This window comes from Ambystoma mexicanum, chromosome 1p, assembly GCF_040938575.1.
Source record: "Ambystoma mexicanum isolate Mex_15411 chromosome 1p, UKY_AmexF1_1, whole genome shotgun sequence".
Taxonomy (NCBI): domain Eukaryota; kingdom Metazoa; phylum Chordata; class Amphibia; order Caudata; family Ambystomatidae; genus Ambystoma; species Ambystoma mexicanum.
The window spans coordinates 1,160,005,542-1,160,028,008 of NC_090921.1; the positions used below are offsets into that span (position 1 = coordinate 1,160,005,542).

At 48.6% G+C, this 22,467-nt stretch overlaps 1 long non-coding RNA gene across 2 annotated transcripts in view; it reads left to right on the top strand.

The window, feature by feature from the left end:
- The first annotated feature begins 341 nt into the window (after positions 1-341).
- The window catches only part of LOC138450555 (uncharacterized), a 212,474-nt gene continuing 190,348 nt past the window's right edge, over positions 342-22,467 (top strand). For both annotated transcript variants that reach the window (XR_011260187.1, XR_011260186.1), the window contains exon 1: positions 342-583. This is a non-coding gene — a long non-coding RNA (uncharacterized lncRNA). The remainder of the gene's footprint in view (positions 584-22,467) is intronic.

The following is a 22,467-nucleotide window of genomic DNA, read 5'->3' on the forward strand; positions in this document are numbered from 1 at the left end:
CTACTGTTGCTGTGTTATTTATTGTATTTATCTATTTATTATGTATTATTATTATTAGTATTATTATTATTTTTTATAAAAACCCTGACACCCAACCAGCTAATAACCCCTGGGGCTGCTCAGCTGCCCCTGGGCAGCAAGACCTGTCAGAAAGACAGGTAACAGCTCTGAACTGCGCTGCTGTGCTCCGCTATAGCAGCCTACTGTGGGTGTAAACGGCAGTCACTTAAAAAAGCGTGGCCATTTTGAGGGCTCTGCACGCCCCCTGGTGGACACAACATGGCTCTGCACTCAATCGGCTTGCACTGAATGCAGCCGACCGATGTAAACTGACAGGGATCCCTTCAATGCGCAGTGGCCTTGCTACGTCCACGCTGGCAGGGGAAAATTATACCTGCCTTTATTCCCCAACCAGCCACGGCTGCACTCTGCCCCTCACTCTAAATTAAACAAGCTGGCAACTGCTGAAATCCCTCCCGTGCCAGATGTGCGGCGTCAATGGGACCGTGATAACACTGAGTATACCAGCTGCTGAATCCCCGATACAAACAGATAAGCCGCCTGGGGAGACGATCAGCCCACGGTAAGGATGGGTGTACCTTATCTATGTTACACCCGGCTATGTTTTTTTAATTATTTTTTTTTAAACAAAATGCAATCCCCTGATGCTATGCCTACCTACCCGCCAAATACCTCACGGTAACCACAAGCCCTTCCGACCTCCGACAGCCCGCCAAAACGAACAGGTCCATGCAGGGAAGGCTTGGGAGCAGACGACCAGGACAAACGCTCGTCCTTAACCGTCGCCTGCTCCCGAACCTTCCCTGCCCCCTTAAATTTCCCCAGCGGCACACTATGCGCAGACCAGCTTGCTGGCCTGTGCAGCACCCAAAACAACCGCTTTGCATTCACCCCGGGGTCCCTCTTCTGTCGATCCACCTCACGTGCACTATTGCACACTCTGCCCCCAGGAGTAGCTGTAAGAGAGAGAAGGAAAGAGAAAGAGAGAGAAAGAGAGAGAAAAAGAGAAACAGAGAGAGAAACAGAGAGAGAGAGAGAAAGAGAGCAAAAGAGAGAGAGAGGGAGAGGCGCCTGTGGTGTACAAATATATCTAAGGGGTGCACCAAAACACTTACGTTTTATTAATTCAAGATGCAAATGCGTTCATCGGCTGAAGAAATATTGAATGTACATCGCAGGGACAGTACAAGCACACTGTTCATCCTCTAGACTTCCGCTGCATGGGAGTTTTCGGAAACCACTGACTTTGGAGTTAAAACCAACACATTCGTGAAGACAAGAAGGTCCAGTCAATGTTAACTTGTTCCAAGTCAGTTATTTCCCTGACCTTTTGTCCTTCCTCACACTGGAGACTGGATTGTGTGTGTGATTTGTATTAAATGCACAGGTGCCGAGTACAAGGGGGAAACTGCAGTTCTTTTGCATCAAGGGCAGGAGCCCCACTTGGTCTCTGTATGGATATTTTCAGTTTTCAGTGTCTGGTTGTATTTTCTAAATGAGATTGTGTGCAGCGTCAACATTGCTGGAAATTAAAAACCGTTGGATTCTTAACTTGTGTAAACTGCACCCTTTAGATGTGGGGATGTTTGTGCCATATCAAACTCTTTTTGTGCATAGAGGCACAATGAAGGCGTCTCAAAGGCAGAAGAAAAATTCCCATCCCATATCCCTGCATTGATGTAATTCAACTTTACTATGACTTCTAAGGTAGGGTCCGCACATTGACGGCCTCAGAAAGCCCTAATGCAAGTCTTCGCGCTGTCCTACGATGAATTTGATATCTGTACTATATCAAAATGCATTACATACAAACACATAATGCACCCTTTTCATGTTTCTTCTCTGGCATACAGCATTGCACGCATGCATCACATGCCCAGTTCATGTTCTCCACCTTTGTGCTGCACCTGTTTGAATTGCTGAGCACTGCCAGTGGGGACGGATCTGGAATCCCTGAGGGCAGCTTGTGGGAGAGTAAAACTCATCTGATTGTGGTAGGTGGAGCAGGGATTCGGGGAGGTGGATGGTGCACCAATCCATCTCTTGAAGCACGTAGGTGAGATATGTGCCATCGGGTGACATCTGGGAGGAAAAGTGGGAAGTGCCAGGAATCCTTGAGTGTAGCTTGTGGGAGAGACCCACTCACCTGATTTTTCTTCGAGGGATTAGATGAGATTTAGGTGAACAGGTGGCCAAACAGTCAGTGCGTGCATGACACCTTTGGAACTGGTCAGCACCCAAACTGCCATAGGGCTGTGGAGATATGCTGCTCCTGGTCTTTTCACTCCTGCAGCAGCACTTGCTGCGTGCAATGGGGAGGACAAGTGCTCTATTGAAGGTATCATCCAATTCATGTTTTACACTTCCAGTCACAAGTCTCTCTGGATACATGCTCCAGGACAAATACATGCACACATATTGCACCATTATTATAATTGTTCTTTTACAATGCGCTTAATACCAGAGATTGGTTTCTAAGCGCAGGATCTGGATTCAAACCCGATCCAAACCTGTGTTGCGCTGCGTTGTCTTCCTTCCAAGACAAACACATTGCCCCTGAGCTACCCCCTCCCCTCACCATGACAATGGACATCCACAGAGACATCAGAGGAGGTTGCATAATCATTATTTATTTATTTGTTGTATATAGTTCATTAAGAACTTATACAATTTCAATACTTTACATTAAATCAATTACTCACCACAACCAACACATAAGTACATTTAAAACCATTTAAACAATGTAAAATGATTTAATACAAACACATAGTAAAACACACAGTAAACACACTTCCATGCAATCACAATGAATACATTCGTATGGTTCAGGAACCAAATCCATTTTCTATCAATTCATATCAGTTTCAATCATTTCAGATTGCAGTTGTATCAGTCAGCTTTAGTTGTACAGTTTTTCAAACCAGTAAAGTGCTAAGTGCATTGCAGCTGATTGTGTGTTGGAGCAGTAGTTCCAAAATTCATTCGTCTTAATGGTCTCATACTCATGTACCAAGTTACCCAAAATAGTCATATAGAAAGTCCCTAGACACGGACATTCGGTAAGCAGATTTTTCGCAGTTTCCTCATTACCCGGGATTTTGCAGATTCTGCAGTACCTTGCTTCTTCAGATAGATTCCATTTGGCGCCACATATAGCGCGCACAGGGAGTTGATTTGTGCGCATCAACAAATGGAATCTACGGACCTCCGGGTCGGGGCAAAGCAGTAAGTATCTTTGAGGTTTCAAGTACCTATGTATCACATGGTATACTTGTGGGTATCCTTGTGTATCACATGGTATACTTGTGGGTATCCATGGTATACTTGTGGGCAGCCCTGAGAGATGTTAATAGTTACAAATCCAATCCCACTTCTTTAGTCTCCGTGAGAAAGTCCCCTTTAAAACCAAAAACTCATTACAACATTCAAAATCTGGTTCCCAGTTTAAAAGGTGGCAGATTTCCTTAAATAGGTTCACAAAGGGATCCCAACTCCCCTCGCCCCCGATTATCCCACCATAGGACACCCCAATTGTGCTAAAAGTGGGCATACCAGAGATAACCGTACCTTCAAGAACAGCACACACCTGTGTATGTGCAATTTTGCTCGCAGGGAAACCAGCCCTATTTTCGAGCACATATATTCAATAGAGGCGGCCGTGGCAGACCCAACACCTTGCGCAAAAAATTCCCTTCAATTACATCCAGCCACTTTAGATTGGTCAATATCAAGGCCTCCAAGCCATACATGATCGTCGGGCAGAACAAGTGCTGAGAGACGAAGAACCCCTTCCAATGAAAACCCAGCATGATTAGTGGCAAATTTACAAACTAATTGTGTAATTTGACTAGCCTGTCTAGTTTTGATTTCAACAACATTATTATGATTACCACTATTCAACATTTCTATTCCTAGATATTTATAGGAATCAGTATAATCAATAATACCCAGGCTGGTGTTCAGTCGGGTTTTATTGATTTTCTTTGTTGACACAAGCATGGTTTTGGTCTTGCTTAAGTTGACAGACATTCCATGCTATTCTGCGCAACGTCCCAACTCATTCATACTCGGCTTCATGCCTGTTAACATCTGATCAAAGACCACAAGGTCGTCTGCATAAAGCATGACGACAACTATCAAGTTTCCAATTTTTGGGGGACATTTAGCACTTTTTGTCAATCTAGCGAATAGGTCAGCAACATAAATATTGAAAAGCCGTGGCGCTAACATGCATCCCTGCTTTAGTCCTCCCGATTGAATCTCATGGGCTTGGACAAATTATTTTAGTTATCCAAGCAAATCTGGGCTGTTGTCTCAGAGTGGAGTGCCACAATAATTTCAAGAGGCCAACTGGGGCAGCACCATCCAGTGAGTTTGCTCCCTAAAAGGTCCCAGTTGACTTGGTCCAACGCTGACCTGAAATCAACAAATGTGATATACACAGCAAGTGAGTGGTGCCTTTTGACCTGATCCATTATGGTTTCAAGTAACCAGATATTGTGTACCGTGCTGGACCCTGGTCTAAAGCCAGTTTGAAAGGCATGTAAGATGTTATTGGTGACCCGGGTTTGTAGATGTTCTAATACATACAGCGCAAATGCTTTACCCGTTACATCAAGTAAGGACAACAGGCAGTCGTTTTCAGGATACAAGCGATCGCCTGCCTTAAACACTGGGACCAATATCGATTTTGTCCATGATCCCGGAATCGACCTTTCCCCACAGATAGTTTGATATTGGGCACATAAGAGACTAGCCCACAGCCCACTGTCCCCCTTCAGTACAGCTGTGACCAGTCCGTTAGCTCCCGGGGCCCTGGAATTCTTCAACTTCAGAATTTGGTTATGGACATTGTCTGGGGTAAAATACAGGTTCCAAGCGCTCGTACTCATCAGCACTTTACTCCCATCACACCCCGAACCATACATCCTATTCTCCACAAAGGTCACCCAGGTTTCAGCAGAGATAGGGTTTAAAATTGACATATCCACTGGCCCTCTAGCCAGCAACAGCACTCTCCACCTCTTCCTGGAATTATCACCATGCAATGTTGCAAGCATACATTGGCAATTAGAGACAAGTCCCCTGACAAGTCTCATCTTTATCCGATTTCTGTACTGATTTTTTTAATTGTTGGGTCTCCTGTGAGTACATATATAAAGAAATGTACTTCCGGATTAGGCCCCTTATCTCCTTATGCTATATACGTTTAGCTTTATTGATTTCATGGTCAAATGAGTATCTCTGTTCTACAACTTCAAGCACACCTTGCCGTTTGTCTAGACAGTAAAGATAGCCATGCTTCAAACTTATCGGAAGAGGCCTGATGTAAGACCGAATAAGCCCTATCGACTTGCATCCGTACAGTCAAACAGGTTTTATGGAGGTTCCTCTCCGACCACACCACCCTACTACCTGACTGATTAGTGATCAGCCCCCCCCAGTCCTATAACTCGCTCTGCCGATTTCTCCATATCCCATTTAAGGGAAAGGGTAAAATGGTCACTCAGAGCCCTCCAGCACACAACAAGATCACACACTCTTCCTACCAGGGCAGTATTTCCACAGAGGTAATCCAACATGGCCTTAGCCTGACCTGAAGACCAGGTGGGTTCCCCCGGGATGTCGCCCTGCGTTCTACCATTGAAGATCTCCAATTTCCATTCACTCAGAACCCCCCGCCACCTACTTCCTCTTGCATTTGCTTCACTACACACCATTTTGCAATCCACCTTGATGGTACTAAACCTGTCGGGGGTTTATGATCCCACATCTGACATTCAGGGCACCCCCCAAGAGGATGCAATCCTCTGATGGATTCCTGACCCAATGCGTAATGAGGCTATCAATGTACACAAAGATATCACTCCTGAGGGGGTCATATACATTGATTAGATGCAAACGGTGGGTCTTGGCGGGCCCCTCCCAAGCAATTTCAACTGCCAGGACATTGCCTTTCAGGTCGGATGGAGATATTTTAGTATGATTATAGATCTGGTTCACCCCGATAATTAGCCCACCATGCAGCCACCCTTTTGCACCCTTTTTCGTCAGCAAGAAATGTATTATAAAACCATCCATAAAAACGTTTGTTGTGAGCCATGTTTCCTGCAGCATAAAGGCAGCATGATAGAGTAAGAACTCTTGAGAGGGGCCCTTACCCAAAAAGTGTGAATGGCCTCTAGTATTCCAAGAGGCAAATGTGAGTTTTCATTTTAAAACCACACTACACACCTGCCAACATACCCTTCAACCACCGCCACCCCTTGGCATTATCAAAAAACTCTCAGGTCTACTTACAGAGGGCACCAAAGCCAATAACATTTGACATACCCCCACCGCAATGTTCACAACTCGTCCACACTTCAATTCGGGAGACCACTTGATCGAAATAAAACCCCAGAAATTCAAGTGAATAACTTTGCGCTCTGATAAGAGAGGCTGTCATAGGGAGACAACAGTGGATCCGAGTCATGCCTCCCGCCATAAACTTCACAGGTTCAATAAACTCGAAAACACATGAATTAAGCAATCAAAGTGATGGTATTTTGGTAAAAATCCTCAATTACGATCGATTACGTACCCCTACAACACATATATCCAGGGCAGGAGTATCAGAGGTAATGCAACTGGACCCGGTACAATAGATACCCCACCCCCCTCTCTAGACACACCTTTTACAGCAAACTCTGCATTGTTCACTTGCGGATCACTGAGACCCACCCCAGATTCCTCCAGATCAGACCCACTTTCCTCATTGTCGTTAAGGAGCCAACTAGTCAATGTCACTTCTTGCTGAGATTGTTTCTTCTTTTTATGTAGGGCCCGCGTCCTAGTTTTCCTGCTCTTGGATTTGTGGCTAGTTACATCCACAATCGTAGAGTTCAAAGGGTGGGTTAGGGTATCCTTACATACAGTCTCGATTGGTGATTTCTTAGTCGCCACTCTCTTTTGCTTTGCGATTCTCTGCATTTGTTTGTGTGACTTATAAGTAACGGGGGAGCACAAAGAACCTCTCGAAGGAACTTGCAACACCTCCAAATCCTGTGATGGAACAACAATGGGTATGTTCCCATGACTCGTACCCTGAGGTTCACAAGGGACACAGGGGATTCTGCGTAACACCAAACATGCCTCAAGGTCTTGTATACACCGACTTTGGCTCTTAATGTCCTTGTGTATGCGACCACATCGTTTTAAAAGGATTTCAATAGCAAAGTGGAGCACATCATGCTAGAGGTCATTTGCAGAAGGAGTTGACACATGATCCAACCCTTCGCTTGTATCACCTAGATCAGCAGATTCCACCCCCTCAGCATCCTGTAAGTTAAAATCCAGGTTATCACTACATCCATTCTCTGTGGGGTGTGAAAACAGCTGGGGGGAAACCAACAGTCGCTGGGAAACTAAACCCGCTGAAGGTGCTGCCAAAGAAGAGCTGCGCCGCCCTTGCTGAATAGGTACTTCCAGGTAGGGGACCAGGTTCACAGTGCGAGCGTGCAGGAGTTTGAAGAGCGTAACATAATTTCAGCAAATAGTTCCCGTCAATATCACCAAAGGACCAGCTCGATGCCACACTTCCATCCCCCATTTGATTCGAGCACTCCACGGAGAGCTGGTCGTTTTCATCAAGGCGGCTTGCTGCCCTCGTCACACAGCCAGCTTTAGTGGGTTTAAAAACTGCCATGATATAACCATTGTCCACAGGGGTTTCATGGGTGTGCAGAGGGAGGGCCACACCAAACCAGGATGCTCAGGTTGGCGTGCAGCCCCCTCAGTGCATGGTGCTTGGTGCTCGTGGTCTCCTGCTCTTTTATACCTGTTTGACTTCCCATAGGGTTCACCCTTCCTGGAGTTGCAGTTTACCGCTCTGCCCGCGATTTTTCCCAGCATTTCCACGTTAGTTCGTAGGAATTACAGATAACATGTCTCAACACCAAGCAAACAACAGGAAAAATCGACACGCAGCCACAAGACTCTCAGTGTTTGCATACAGTTCCTTATATCGGCTGCAGCGTGGCTATGGGACCACCGTGCTCTGCCGTTCAGCAATACAACAATACAGTCTGCCGCTGGCCCTTGGCCTGGGTTACAATTACCTCAATAGTTAGGGTGCCCACATCGCCAGAGGCTGCGTCTTCTTTAGGACTTTTCAGATGCACGTTTGGTTACTTCTCCCCTCGTCCCCTGGTCCACGGATTCACGAGAGACACTGCAGCACACCACTGTGCTCTGCAAGCCAGAGGGCTAATGAGAGTGAAGTGAAGCCACATTCTCCTTCAATGAACACAGAAGGCAGACTCTGCTTTGCTCTGGACTGCTCCATTCTGCTTCATTCACGAGACACACTGCAGCACACTGTTGCATAGTCAGTTCCGTTCACTATCTGTGGGACAGAAGGGAAGGTGTGCAGATTTCATATGCTGAAGATCAAGGAAGAACAACACACTGAGTAGTTTAAAAGTGGGGTGAGTTTGAAAATCCAAAGTCACTATCTCCACTAACTCATGCACTGATAAGTCAGACAATAATCATGATGAAAAGATGGAGTATGTCTGAAGCAAATATTATCATGCATCAGTGTCCAGGCAGGCATTAGCATTGGTGCTGTAAAACAGCAATACTGGGGACGAGACAGAGCCAGTTCTTAATGGTACATGATTCTCTCTTAAGGTACCTACACCCACAAGGTTCTCCCACAGGTGTGCAGCCACCTCTTCGGGTCTTCTGGCCGTTAATAGGGCTCATTTGCCCACTAATGTTCTAAGGTTCTCCAACAAAGGATTTCCTGACGTTTTCCAGCTCTCACACAGGCCACATTCACAGGTGGGGAATCTCCCTGCGAGACCAATCTCAACACCATGATTGCCTCATTCCCGCCCCCCCCCCACACACCATAGCACTCTACAGAAGAGCAAGTTGGTGGAGCACCATTTGCCTGCTCATGTTGGCTGCCACTGGTGCACAATCCAGGTCCCTCTGCCTAATGTAATGCCGGCAGTAAAGGACGTATGTGCCCCCATGCCTTGTGATGTAGTTTTGGGGTCCTGCTAAAAAATGGGGGCTGCTGCTGTTAAACCACTTCCAACTGCTTGTTAGGGTGGCACCAGCAAAAGGGACCTGATGCTTGCCTCAGTTGCTGGTGCCACTGGCACAGATTGAGAAGTCTAGACTTGTGTGAAGGTTTTTGGCATGGTGTGTCTGTCGTCACCACAGTGCTGCAATTTTCTCCTCGGAAGTGATGGGACTGAGTTTCTCCTGTGTGTGCGGGTTTCATCCTCCACTTTGGAGGACACAGGAACAATCTCCCCTGCCACCTGCTTCACCCATTCTCCATGTGCTCCTCCACCATCTCAACCAGGTCCACCCCTGCTGCAGGATCTCCACAGGCTATTCCTCCCTCTGATCCTCCTCCTGACAGTCACCCCCCTCATCCACAGCAGCAAGCTCATTCTGCTAGGTGGAGACCGCTTCCCTCTCAACACCCCTCACTCAGACAGGAGCCCCTCAATATTGACCGTCCAGATTTGTTGATGCGACTGCCACTTCCTCCCATATGAGGAACAGGCCTTACTTAGCCTCCACTTGCCCTGCCTCTGAGGGGGTATATGTTAGACGTCCTGTCACCCCTGCTTCTCTGAAGGCATCTACTATATGCCATGCCTTTCCTGGCTCCATTGAGGTGTCCACAACAAGCCCGGCTGCCGCTGACTCTGTGCTACTTGTCAATGCCACTTTTGATGAAACCTGCCTCATCCCCCACTTCTTCTCTGGGAGCCTTCCAATATCTCACCCTCCCGCTGACTCAGAGGATAGTCAATGCTGTGTGGTCCGGGCCCACAACCTCACCCCCAGAAACAGCAAAAGGTTTACCATCTCCTGATCTGTTGTATGGAAATTCACCTCTTTCTTGGACGTGAAATGCAGCTCCTCCTCCCACGCCTACCGTGCAACTGTCTTTCTCTTTCAATCCCAGCATCACTTGAATGCCTTGAGAACCTCAAATGGCAATTGGCAAAGCTTACGATTTGTGTAAACTCCCCAACCCCTGAAATTCAAAAGTGTAAAACAGCAAATCAGCCCTGAGACCAGCACAAATCAAATATAACGATTGAACAAATCCTAAATACCACTATATTATAGTGATCCAAATCATACTAGTCAAAAGGTCAATAGAACAGCAAGTTGGGAGACAAGACAAAGCAACAAACATCCAAGGAGAAACTGGAAAAGGGTAAAAAATAAAATTTTAAAAAAGTGTTTTTTGTGTGCTTTTTTGGCAATGGATTTAGAGGAAACGGAAATGTTTGTTTTTCTTTTTTATATGGGAAATTAAAAAGGGATTATCAACATATCAAGATACTGAACAAACACTTAAAAATTTACAAACGTTTCCTACAAAAGCACATTTAATGCTAACAAACTAGACAAAAGTGCAACACTAACCACTACAGTTCCTCAAAACACCTTAACACCCTGCTCCAAAAACACACTCCAAGTATAAGCTTTCCCTGTGTGATTCCCATACAGTGTAGCAAAACCCACAACAAATCAAAAAGTAAGCTTGACCTTATACAGAGGAACAAACCTTAATAGAGTCTAGGGTGCTGATTGGCTAAAAGAAACTCAACAAATATACCACTGATTCAATCCAAGACCTGGTTGGACAAAAAATCCTTGTGTGAGACCCTGACGTCTGCCTCGAGTCGACCCAGGATTTGTTGGTACCAAAAACCCATCCTAATCTTCCCAAAAAGATATAAGGGCCACACTGAGTCATTTTGTGACAGGTGTGTCCAGGCCCATTCAAGATGGGGCACTTTTTATGCATCCTAGCCCCACCTACAGCATGGGCCAATATGAAAGTTGCATTGTGTCTGAAAATGCAGGTTTTGAGAACTTCTATTGCTTGAAGACCTTGTATTTGCATTCACTGATGTGTGCAATGTTAGTCACCTGCTCCTCAGTGCACACTGTCCCTTTGCCCTGCACAAGGTTAATACATCCTGAACCGCACAAAGGAGTGTCGCCGAATTGTAACACTTATCTGGCGAATGTGTCCATCTGTTCCCAGATATTGGTATCTTTGGCCGCACAGAGTACTCAGATCTTCCTCAGCCACTGGGGTGCAATGTATAATAGTTAGAGAGAGAAAGAGATACATCTGAACAAGATGTATCCTCAGAGATATCGATAGCAATTGAACAGGGTCAAACACACACCGCAAAGCCTGACAGGACACTGAATCTGCACCAAAACTACCAGCTCTATGAATGCACGTTCATGTTAGGATAACTCTCAATTTTATTATGTCAGTCAATATAACCTTATGCCTCATCATTCTGTTAAGGATTTCAATCAGGCAATACACCCAGTCTCTCCTAGCATGCAATGCACAAATTAAATACTTATTGTGATGCTGGAAATGCATCTGAGGGACAGGGCCTCTGAATCCTTGTCCTTTTTCTGTTTTTACCGTGTGTTCTGTCATGTTTTCTGCCCAGGAGTCCATGAGGGACTCCTGGCAGTGCAGCTCTCTTTTGGTTTGGTGGACAGACCCATGGGATACCCTTATGGCACCCATGGGTAGGGGTACAACCCTGTGCCCCTAGTGTATGTTTTTGGGCACCTGTGGGTGGCCCACAGAGCAGGGTATGGGCTGGTGGCAGCTCCATGCTGAACTTGACAGGTGCTCTGGGTATCCTCCATTTTGGGATACCCAGGCCCTGCCATTGGGATCAGTTGATTCCTGATAGAAACAAGATGGCCCCTGTGGCCTCTTGCTTTCTATTGCCTGTTGTCTTGTTTTTCCCAAAGTCCTGGGAAGCCCTGACTCTGTCCCTTCCCCCTGACTGGCTGTTGGGTGGAAGTTCCATCTATGGTGTTGTTGTGAAGGCCCAGCTAGACTGACTGGAGCCTTCCCAGTGACTGTATGTTATGGGTACCTCCTGTGGGTGGGACCTGGGTGAATGGAGTGTGTGACCAATATACACTCCTTATTGTGGTTGTCTGGTTTCTGGCATATGAGACAAAGACTGAGACAGCCCTGCCCGAAACTGGCCTGAATGCAGTGTGTAGTGTTGAATGGCTGGGTCCTTGTCCCAATCCACATTCCTTGTTGTGAGTGTCTGAAAGGGAGGAGTGTGGCCTGAATGCACTGTGTGCCTGATTGGCTGACTGACTGCATGAATGCCCTTCTGTGTGATTGGCTGCTGTGTGTGTGCCAGCAGTGTGGATGAGAGACAGAATAGTATATCTGGGGACCTCTCACCACTGGAAATTGTTCAGAAGCGTTCAGAAGCTGAGTCTCCACTCAAGAGTAACTGGATTTGCTGACCCTCGACACCCAGCTGGAAGAGGAAGACTTGCTGTTGCTTTTACTTCGACCAATCCGAAGGCTGCCGTGTTCGTCGAGGACTGACCCGAGAGAGGACCTGGCTAGGCGGCCTCTTCCCGTGCTCCGAGGGACCATCGAGCACCGCTGAATCTTCACCGAAGCGCCCTGGAAGTCAGACCCTCGAAAGGCTGCCGACCCGAGACGGGACCGCCGAGGAGATCGAAGTGAAGCACCCGGACCTCGACGCTGTCGAAGTCCATTGCCGTCGACCAGGGTTCGCAGGTCTGTGTAACCGCTGGAGGCCCGTCGAAGTTGTGTTGCCCAGCCGTGGGAACCACTTGACGCCGTGCCGCCGACGACCGGAGCCGTCCGCTCCTTGCCTAAGAACATTTGAATTGAAGGACTTCCTCGACCGCACCGTCGACCGCTTTATCCTGCCGGAGAAAGTCGAGGACGACCAACGCGCCGAGGAGAATCCGCCGGTGGGTTTCCCGCCACCCAACGACCTCAAAGACTCGGACGACCCGACGCCCTTGCTGGGCTCCCGTCTCTACAATCTTTGCGGTCCAGAACTATTGTCATCGAGGTGCCTCGCACACCTTCGCCTTGCAGGACGCCGACGCCCCGACGCCGACGAGCACCGCTCGGGCGAAGCTGCCGCCTCTTCGACATCGTTCTACCTCGTTTGTCGACGGACGTTCGACGCCCCATGCCTCCCGCTTGAAAGGGAAGGCATTCAAGAAGGGCCGTCGATTCCCCGTCGCCGAACCCCGAGGTCTTCGACGTTTCTCGACGCCTCTTGACGATCCGTGACTCCTGCTTTAAAGGGGGTCATTCAAGAAGGATCTGTCGACGCCTCCTCGAAGAACTCGACTCCACCAGGTACATTGGGGGGGTAAAAACATTGTAGGAGAGAATAAGACTATTGAACAATATATGGACTGGGCTTGTGTTATATCTCTTTATTTTACAGGTTGCCCAGGTGGGGGGATCTCCACCCAGAACTGTGTCCAGTAGCAAGGGCCAGTCTTCTGCCTATTGTTTCAACCGTCTGTTATCTCTCCTCTCTCTATTGTTGGTTTCCTTCTTATTGATCTGTGTGCCATTTTAACCGTATTGTGAATGCACTTTAATGAGGTCTAATATTAGTGGTACCACTTTAGAATTGTAGATATTTACCATTATTGATCTTCCTGAGCACAAAGTGCGTTATTGTGATAAGTGTACATAACCTTTGAATATTAATTATATAAAGACTGTGTTTTCAGTAATACAGTGTGTGGACATTCCTTTGTGGGGGCTTGGGGGATACACTGTACTTAAGAACCAGCCTGCATCACCTCCTGAGAAGCTAGGCCTTGATTGCTCGTCCATCGCTACCATAATTGGGAATCTTGGCTGGGGTCCTCTGTGCCTCTCCTCTACCATATAGAGAGCGGAAGTACAGACCCCCCCACCGGTCTTGACACGCTGGTGGCAGCGGTGGGATGCTTATGGTTTTAAGACTCAGTGTATAACCGTGCCACTTACAAAATATCCGCACTTTATTAGATTAAGGTTTGGGTGTGTACCAAATAACTGCATTACAGGCAATGGAGCCCATTGCAAATGGTAAATTGACTCGGATGAGCTTAGAGGCTCTCCAGAGTGCTTGTGAAGCCAGGGAGTTAGACTTTGTGGATAAGTCTAGGGCTGAGCTGATAGCTGCCCTGGTGGACTACCAGACTGATGGTGAAACCCTTGATGAAGGGGGGGATGCAACCAGTGAGGACTCTGCCCCTGGGGTTGTCGCTGAATCTGTTTCTGGGAATGCCACCATTCCTGCTGCCTCTGTTCCAAACCCCAGCAATTCCATGGAACTTGAGTTATTAAGGATGAAATTGGCCTTTGAATATCGCAAGTTGGAAATAGAAGCTGAGCTTAAGAAAGAGGAGCTGGCACAGCAAGTGGAACTCAAGAATAGGGATCTTGCGCTCAAAGACAAGGACACTGAATGTCAGAGAATCCAGCTAGAGAGAGCTAGAGTGGAGACTTCAGCTAGACCAATTGAGAGTGGCAGGTCCCCAGCCACCAAGTTTATGAAAGATTTGGTTGGTGTGTTTGTGGAGGGTTCAGATATCCTCCAATGGATTGAAGCGTTTGAAATGGCTTGTGCAATTCATGATGTAGATAAAAGAGATTGGGCTAAGTGTTTGTTAAGCAGAGTGCCTCAAACTGGATATGACTGTATTCTGAAGCTGAGTGTGGAAGAAAGGGGTCAGTATGAGTGTATGAAGTCTGCTTTGATTGCCAAGTTTGGCAAGACACCTACCCAATACCTTAAAAGGTTCAGGGATTTTAAGAAAAGAGAGAATGTGTCTTGGGTTGACTGGGTGAGTACTGCGCACATGAACATGATGGGGTGGATTGATGGTTACAAGGTGAAAACTTTTGTTGAGTTGTCCCACCTCTTGTTTTTTGAGCATTTTTCTGAAGCCTGTTCACCAGAGCTGCGTCAGTATGTGGCTGACCAGAACATTTTGGACCCCTTTAAGCTGGCTAGGTTGGCTGACAAGTGGGTCTCCCACCGGGTGTTCCCTAAGGACTCCAGAGGGAAGGACAAGGACAAAGAAAAGGGGACCTCTCAGAAAGCTGAGGAGTCCCAAAAGCAATCACAGTCGGGTAAACCAAAACCTTCCTCTCCGAAGACCCAAAAATCTAGTGGGGATAAGTCATCTGTGGGTGGGAATAAGAGTAGTGGTCCACCTGCTGCAAAGCAGGTTCCCAGTGGTTCCAGTACCGTACCCCGCACTCCTGGCACTTGTTGGGATTGTGGGGCTCTGGATCACAAAAAGGGTGACCCCAAGTGTAAAGGTAAGGCACTTGGAGTACAGGCTGTCAGCCTGACCTACCCTTACCCCGTGTCTGAGGTGGAGGCCACTGTCCTCCCCTCCTCTACAGGAATCACATTTGGTGCTCCGGTAGAGATTTCCTTAGTGTCCCTTGGGGCCTGGGACCAGTACGCAGAAGTACTGGCAACTATCCCGCAGAACACCCGTAGGTTTTTGAGAAGTGTCCTCTTGAATGGCCAGCCTTCTACTGGTTTGAGAGACACTGGGGCAAGCATGACAGTGGTGGACAGGACCCTGCTCAGGCCAGAGGACTATGAAGGTGCTCCTCTGCAAACCACCAGGTTAGCTGGTGGGCCTCCCAAATTATCACCTGTAGCCTTAGTCACACTCATGATTGGAGACAAGACAGCGAAGCTTCCTGTCCTGGTTCAGGACAATGTCCCTGCTAACATTTTGTTAGGGAATGATCTAGTAGAGTTGGGGTTGATCTCGGATGGTCTTCCCCTGACTGCTGCTGCAGTCACTAGGTCACAGGTGACACCGGGTCTGGCTGTGAGTCCGGTACCCGAGCCAAAGGCGAGGCCTAAGGCACGAAGAAGGAAGACCAAGAAGGCCGCCTCTGTGGAGGGAGCACCTTCTCTTCCTGCTGCACCCATTGGGATCCATGCTCCGGACGGGCTGGGTCCAGTGGAAAACCCAAACTCAACTCCTGTGGGAGAAGAGACAGAAGACTCTCCTGTGGGAGAGGTTCTCAACCCGGAGGATCATCCCGACCTTCAATGCTTGTTAGCTGAAGGGGGACCCTCCCGGGCAGACTTCTGTAAGGGACAGAGAGAGTGCCACTCTCTCGAGGGACTGAGGAAACAGGCCCTGTCCCAGGCACAAGGAGAAGTGCCTAAGACATTCCGGATTTATTGGGAGGGTGAGCTCCTTGTTAGTGAGCCCACTAAGCCTGAACCTGGTGCCCGCAAGAGGTTGGTGGTACCCCAGGTTTACAGGCCCTTCCTACTGCAGTTGGCGCATGAGGTGCCCTTGGCTGGTCATCTTGGGACTAAGAAGACTAAGCAGAGGCTCTCTGCCCATTTCTACTGGCCACGGATGGGAGTAGAGGTGGAGTCCCACTGCAAGACCTGCCCCACTTGTCAGTTGTCTGGCAAGACTGGAGGCAGGGTCATTGCCCCACTGCAGCCATTACCAGTGGTTGGCACACCATTTGAGAGGGTGGGCATCGACATCGTCGGTCCCCTTGACCCTCCCACTTCAGGTGGACATCGGTTCATCCTGGTCTTGGTAGATCATGCCACCAGGTACCCTGAGGCAATACCCCTACGGACTGTTACTGCCAAGGTGGTTGCCAGGGCTCTCCTGGGCATTTTCACCCGTGTTGGATTCCCCAAGGAGGTTGTCTCTGACAGAGGATCCAACTTCATGTCTAGTTACATGAAAACCATGTGGAAAGAGTGCGGGGTAACCTACAAGTTCTCCACCTCTTACCACCCCCAGACCAATGGTCTGGTTGAGAGATTTAACAAAACTCTCAAGGGCATGCTAGGTGCTTTGGAAGAGCCCCTAAGGAGGAAATGGGATCTCCTCCTGCCATGCCTGCTGTTTGCTTACAGAGAGGTACCTCAAGAGGGTGTTGGTTTCAGCCCCTTTGAGTTACTCTTTGGACATCCCGTGAGGGGGCCCCTCGCCTTGATCAGAGAAGGCTTGGAAGCCACCCCTCCCGGTCCCGCCAAGCAAGTGGGGGACTATGTGTTAGGCCTCAGGCGGAGGATGACACAAATGATGGGTCAGGCAACAGCAAATCTCAAGGCCAGCCAGGAATTGAATAAGTACTGGCATGACCTGAAAGCTTCGCAAGTGGATTGGACTCCGGGACAGGAAATCCTTGTGATGGAGCCTACCAAGCCTAGAGCTTTGGCAGACAAGTGGACTGGGCCCTTCAGGATCATCTCCAAGATGGGCGAAGTCAATTATCTGGTTGACATGGGAGCCTCTGGGGTAGCCCCCCAGGTATTCCATGTCAACAGGCTCAAGCCTTTCCACAGGCGAGCAGAGGTCTCATGTCTCTTGCTAGCTTCAGGGCAAGAGGAGGATGAGAGTGAGCCCCTTCCTGATTTGCTGCATAGCAACCCTCAGGATGGCTCAGTGGAGGGAGTACAACTCTCTCCAGATTTGACAACAGAGCAGCAGAGGGCCTGCAGGGCTTTGCTCCAGCAGTATGCCTCTCTGTTTTCACTGACACCGGGCCTTACACCGTGGTGTAAGCACGAAATTGACACTGGTGACAGTGTGCCTGTCAAAAGCAGGAGCTATCGTATGTCAGATACCGTCAAAAACCACATCCAGGCTGAGGTCGCCAAGATGTTGGATCTGGGTGTTATTGAACCCTCAACCAGTCCCTGGTCCAGTCCAGTGGTCCTTGTCCCCAAGGCAAGTTCCCAGGCGGGTACCAAGGATTGGAGGTTCTGTGTGGACTACCGAGGAGTCAATGCCGTCACCAAAACTGACGCACACCCATTGCCCCGGGCTGATGAGCTCGTGGACACTATAGGTGCTGCCAAATTTGTAAGCACCTTTGACCTTACCTCAGGCTATTGGCAAATAGCTCTGACGGACCATGCCAAGGAAAAGACGGCATTCTCCACACCTGAGGGACTCTACCAGTTTAGGGTCATGCCCTTTGGGTTGAAGAATGCCCCTGCCACCTTCCAGAGATTGGTCAACCATGCGCTCAGTGGGCTGGAAGCCTTTTGTGTGGCTTACTTAGACGACATTGCCGTCTACAGTTCCACCTGGGAAGAGCATTTGACACATCTGGATAAGGTGTTGCAGGCCTTGAAAAGGGCTAACCTCACTATCAAGGCCACCAAGTGCCAGATAGCTCAGGGGAAAGTTACCTATCTTGGTCATGAGGTAGGAGGGGGTCAAATCCAACCTCTCTCCAGTAAAGTACGGGATGTACAGAACTGGGAGACTCCCACTACTCAAACCCAGGTGAGAGCCTTTTTGGGCCTCACTGGGTACTATCGCAATTTCATGGCAGACTATGGAACCATAGCTGCACCCCTGACAGCTCTAACTTCACCCCAACAGCCTAGGAAGGTTAATTGGACTGAAGACTGTCAGAGGGCCTTTGATGGCTTGAAAGAAAGTCTGTGTAGGGCACCTGTGTTGAGTGCGCCTGACTACAGCCGACCCTTTATCGTCCAGACGGATGCCTGCGACACCGGAATTGGAGCTGTCTTGTCCCAGTTAGATGACAAAGGGAGAGAACATCCTATCATATTCATCAGTAGACAACTCAAGGGTAGAGAACTTAGGTCGGCTACTGTTGAAAAGGAATGTTTTAGTATAGTTTGGAGCCTTAGGCGTTTTAGGCCCTACCTTACGGGGTCCACCTTCAAGGTCCAAACAGATCATAAGCCCCTGAAGTGGCTTATGCAGATGAAGGGTGAGAATACGAAATTGCTCAGGTGGTCGATTAGCCTACAAGGGCTAGACTTCACCATAGAGCACAGACCAGGGAAGAGTCACGATAATGCAGATGGCCTTTCCAGAAGGTATGTTGACCGTCTGGATGAGGGTGTCTATCCCGTGGGAGATTAGACACCCTCCACCTCAGTCTGGGGGGGGCGACTGTGATGCTGGAAATGCATCTGAGGGACAGGGACTCTGAATCCTTGTCCTTTTTCTGTTTTTACCGTGTGTTCTGTCATGTTTTCTGCCCAGGAGTCCATGAGGGACTCCTGGCAGTGCAGCTCTCTTTTGGTTTGGTGGACAGACCCATGGGATACCCTTATGGCACCCATGGGTAGGGGTACAACCCTGTGCCCCTAGTGTATGTTTTTGGGCACCTGTGGGTGGCCCACAGAGCAGGGTATGGGCTGGTGGCAGCTCCATGCTGAACTTGACAGGTGCTCTGGGTATCCTCCATTTTGGGATACCCAGGCCCTGCCATTGGGATCAGTTGATTCCTGATAGAAACAAGATGGCCCCTGTGGCCTCTTGCTTTCTATTGCCTGTTGTCTTGTTTTTCCCAAAGTCCTGGGAAGCCCTGACTCTGTCCCTTCCCCCTGACTGGCTGTTGGGTGGAAGTTCCATCTATGGTGTTGTTGTGAAGGCCCAGCTAGACTGACTGGAGCCTTCCCAGTGACTGTATGTTATGGGTACCTCCTGTGGGTGGGACCTGGGTGAATGGAGTGTGTGACCAATATACACTCCTTGTTGTGGTTGTCTGGTTTCTGGCATATGAGACAAAGACTGAGACAGCCCTTCCCGAAACTGGCCTGAATGCAGTGTGTAGTGTTGAATGGCTGGGTACTTGTCCCAATCCACATTCCTTGTTGTGAGTGTCTGAAAGGGAGGAGTGTGGCCTGAATGCACTGTGTGCCTGATTGGCTGACTGACTGCATGAATGCCCTTCTGTGTGATTGGCTGCTGTGTGTGTGCCAGCAGTGTGGATGAGAGACAGAATAGTATATCTGGGGACCTCTCACCACTGGAAATTGTTCAGAAGCGTTCAGAAGCTGAGTCTCCACTCAAGAGTAACTGGATTTGCTGACCCTCGACACCCAGCTGGAAGAGGAAGACTTGCTGTTGCTTTTACTTCGACCAATCCGAAGGCTGCCGTGTTCGTCGAGGACTGACCCGAGAGAGGACCTGGCTAGGCGCCCTCTTCCCGTGCTCCGAGGGACCATCGAGCACCGCTGAATCTTCGCCGAAGCGCCCTGGAAGTCAGACCCTCGAAAGGCTGCCGACCCGAGACGGGACCGCCGAGGAGATCGAAGTGAAGCACCCGGACCTCGACGCTGTCGAAGTCCATTGCCGTCGACCAGGGTTCGCAGGTCTGTGTAACCGCTGGAGGCCCGTCGAAGTTGTGTTGCCCAGCCGTGGGAACCACTTGACGCCGTGCCGCCGACGACCGGAGCCGTCCGCTCCTTGCCTAAGAACATTTGAATTGAAGGACTTCCTCGACCGCACCGTCGACCGCTTTATCCTGCCGGAGAAAGTCGAGGACGACCAACGCGCCGAGGAGAATCCGCCGGTGGGTTTCCCGCCACCCAACGACCTCAAAGACTCGGACGACCCGACGCCCTTGCTGGGCTCCCGTCTCTACAATCTTTGCGGTCCAGAACTATTGTCATCGAGGTGCCTCGCACACCTTCGCCTTGCAGGACGCCGACGCCCCGACGCCGACGAGCACCGCTCGGGCGAAGCTGCCGCCTCTTCGACATCGTTCTACCTCGTTTGTCGACGGACGTTCGACGCCCCGTGCCTCCCGCTTGAAAGGGAAGGCATTCAAGAAGGGCCGTCGATTCCCCGTCGCCGAACCCCGAGGTCTTCGACGTTTCTCGACGCCTCTCGACGATCCGTGACTCCTGCTTTAAAGGGGGTCATTCAAGAAGGATCTGTCGACGCCTCCTCGAAGAACTCGACTCCACCAGGTACATTGGGGGGGTAAAAACATTGTAGGAGAGAATAAGACTATTGAACAATATATGGACTGGGCTTGTGTTATATCTCTTTATTTTACAGGTTGCCCAGGTGGGGGGATCTCCACCCAGAACTGTGTCCAGTAGCAAGGGCCAGTCTTCTGCCTATTGTTTCAACCGTCTGTTATCTCTCCTCTCTCTATTGTTGGTTTCCTTCTTATTGATCTGTGTGCCATTTTAACCGTATTGTGAATGCACTTTAATGAGGTCTAATATTAGTGGTACCACTTTAGAATTGTAGATATTTACCATTATTGATCTTCCTGAGCACAAAGTGCGTTATTGTGATAAGTGTACATAACCTTTGAATATTAATTATATAAAGACTGTGTTTTCAGTAATACAGTGTGTGGACATTCCTTTGTGGGGGCTTGGGGGATACACTGTACTTAAGAACCAGCCTGCATCACCTCCTAAGAAGCTAGGCCTTGATTGCTCGTCCATCGCTACCATAATTGAGAATCTTGGCTGGGGTCCTCTGTGCCTCTCCTCTACCATATAGAGAGCGGAAGTACAGACCCCCCCACCGGTCTTGACACTTATTTATTGTGTTTATAGGTTCAATATTCTGAGTGACATACCACTCATATCACACCCTTCTCAAAATACCCGCCAGGTCACAGTGGAACAGGAATCAGGCTAGTTGGTAAAGGTAAATATGTATTTATTTATTTAAAATTCAGATCAAACACAAATGAATATATGGAGCAGCAATCACCAAGGTGGTGACAAAACAATTCAGAAAGTAAGTAAAGCAATTGAATTCACGTATAGTAATACAGAATAGAAAACACAGGAAAAAAAACAGTTTTGGTTTGGAGAAAAGATAGCGCTTAGGTTAAGATTCCCCCTGCAAAGTTCTAAATTCACAAATGAGCAATTCTACACAGATGTAAGTAAGCAGCAGGTATTCAGGAATGTAGAACAGTGTATAGGGTTTGAATGCAATCTTCCCTTCCCAAACAAGAGAGAAAAACGTTTTTGGAAATTTACACTTTTAAAAATGACAGTTGGAAATGGCTTTGTGAAACAATGAAAAGTGTGCAAAAATCCTTAAATTGATATAAATTCCTATGGGAGCAATACTAAACAGGTTCGAATAAACATGAGCTACAATATGAGCAACAGAACACACTTTTAATCAGAATGAGAGTTTGGAAATACTTGGAATGGGAAAACACGCATGTAAAACCTTTGCAAAATTGCGAATTCGCGCCTAAATTTCACTATGCGATTTTTAATAAAAACATTGTTTCGCAATGCGGTTTTTGGTTGTGAATGTAGCTACAGGTCTTAGGTTGTAACGCTCACCATGCTTCCACGGGGACGTCTCACGACAAGCCGGTGGCTCTTCAGGACCTCTCCACCCTTCTTGGAGTTTGGGCTGTCGAGGATTGGCTCTGGAAGATAGGAGGTGAAGTTTTACTGCTGTTCCCTCTGTGGCGACCCACCTCCCGAGTCCCCTTGCAGTTTCCCCAGGGGACGTTTCTCATCTTGCGTTCTATAAGGGTGCGCTCTCCATCCTGCCGCGCTGGGCAGGGGCGTGTCATTGATGGCTCCGTACCGCCGAGTTACTTCACTGGCGAGGGCCGGAGTCCAGACCGGCTGCGACTCCTACTTTTCAGGTAAGTCTTATTTGGTGAAAACAATGTCTTAATTTGGCTTTGCACTAGTAACCTTCTCGCTTCTTCTTGCAGGTGCTAAGAGATGCGTTGGAGGCCGGAGCCGTATTCGAGAAGGTAAGATGGTACGCCAAGCGGCGCTGATAGCGTCCTTGCAA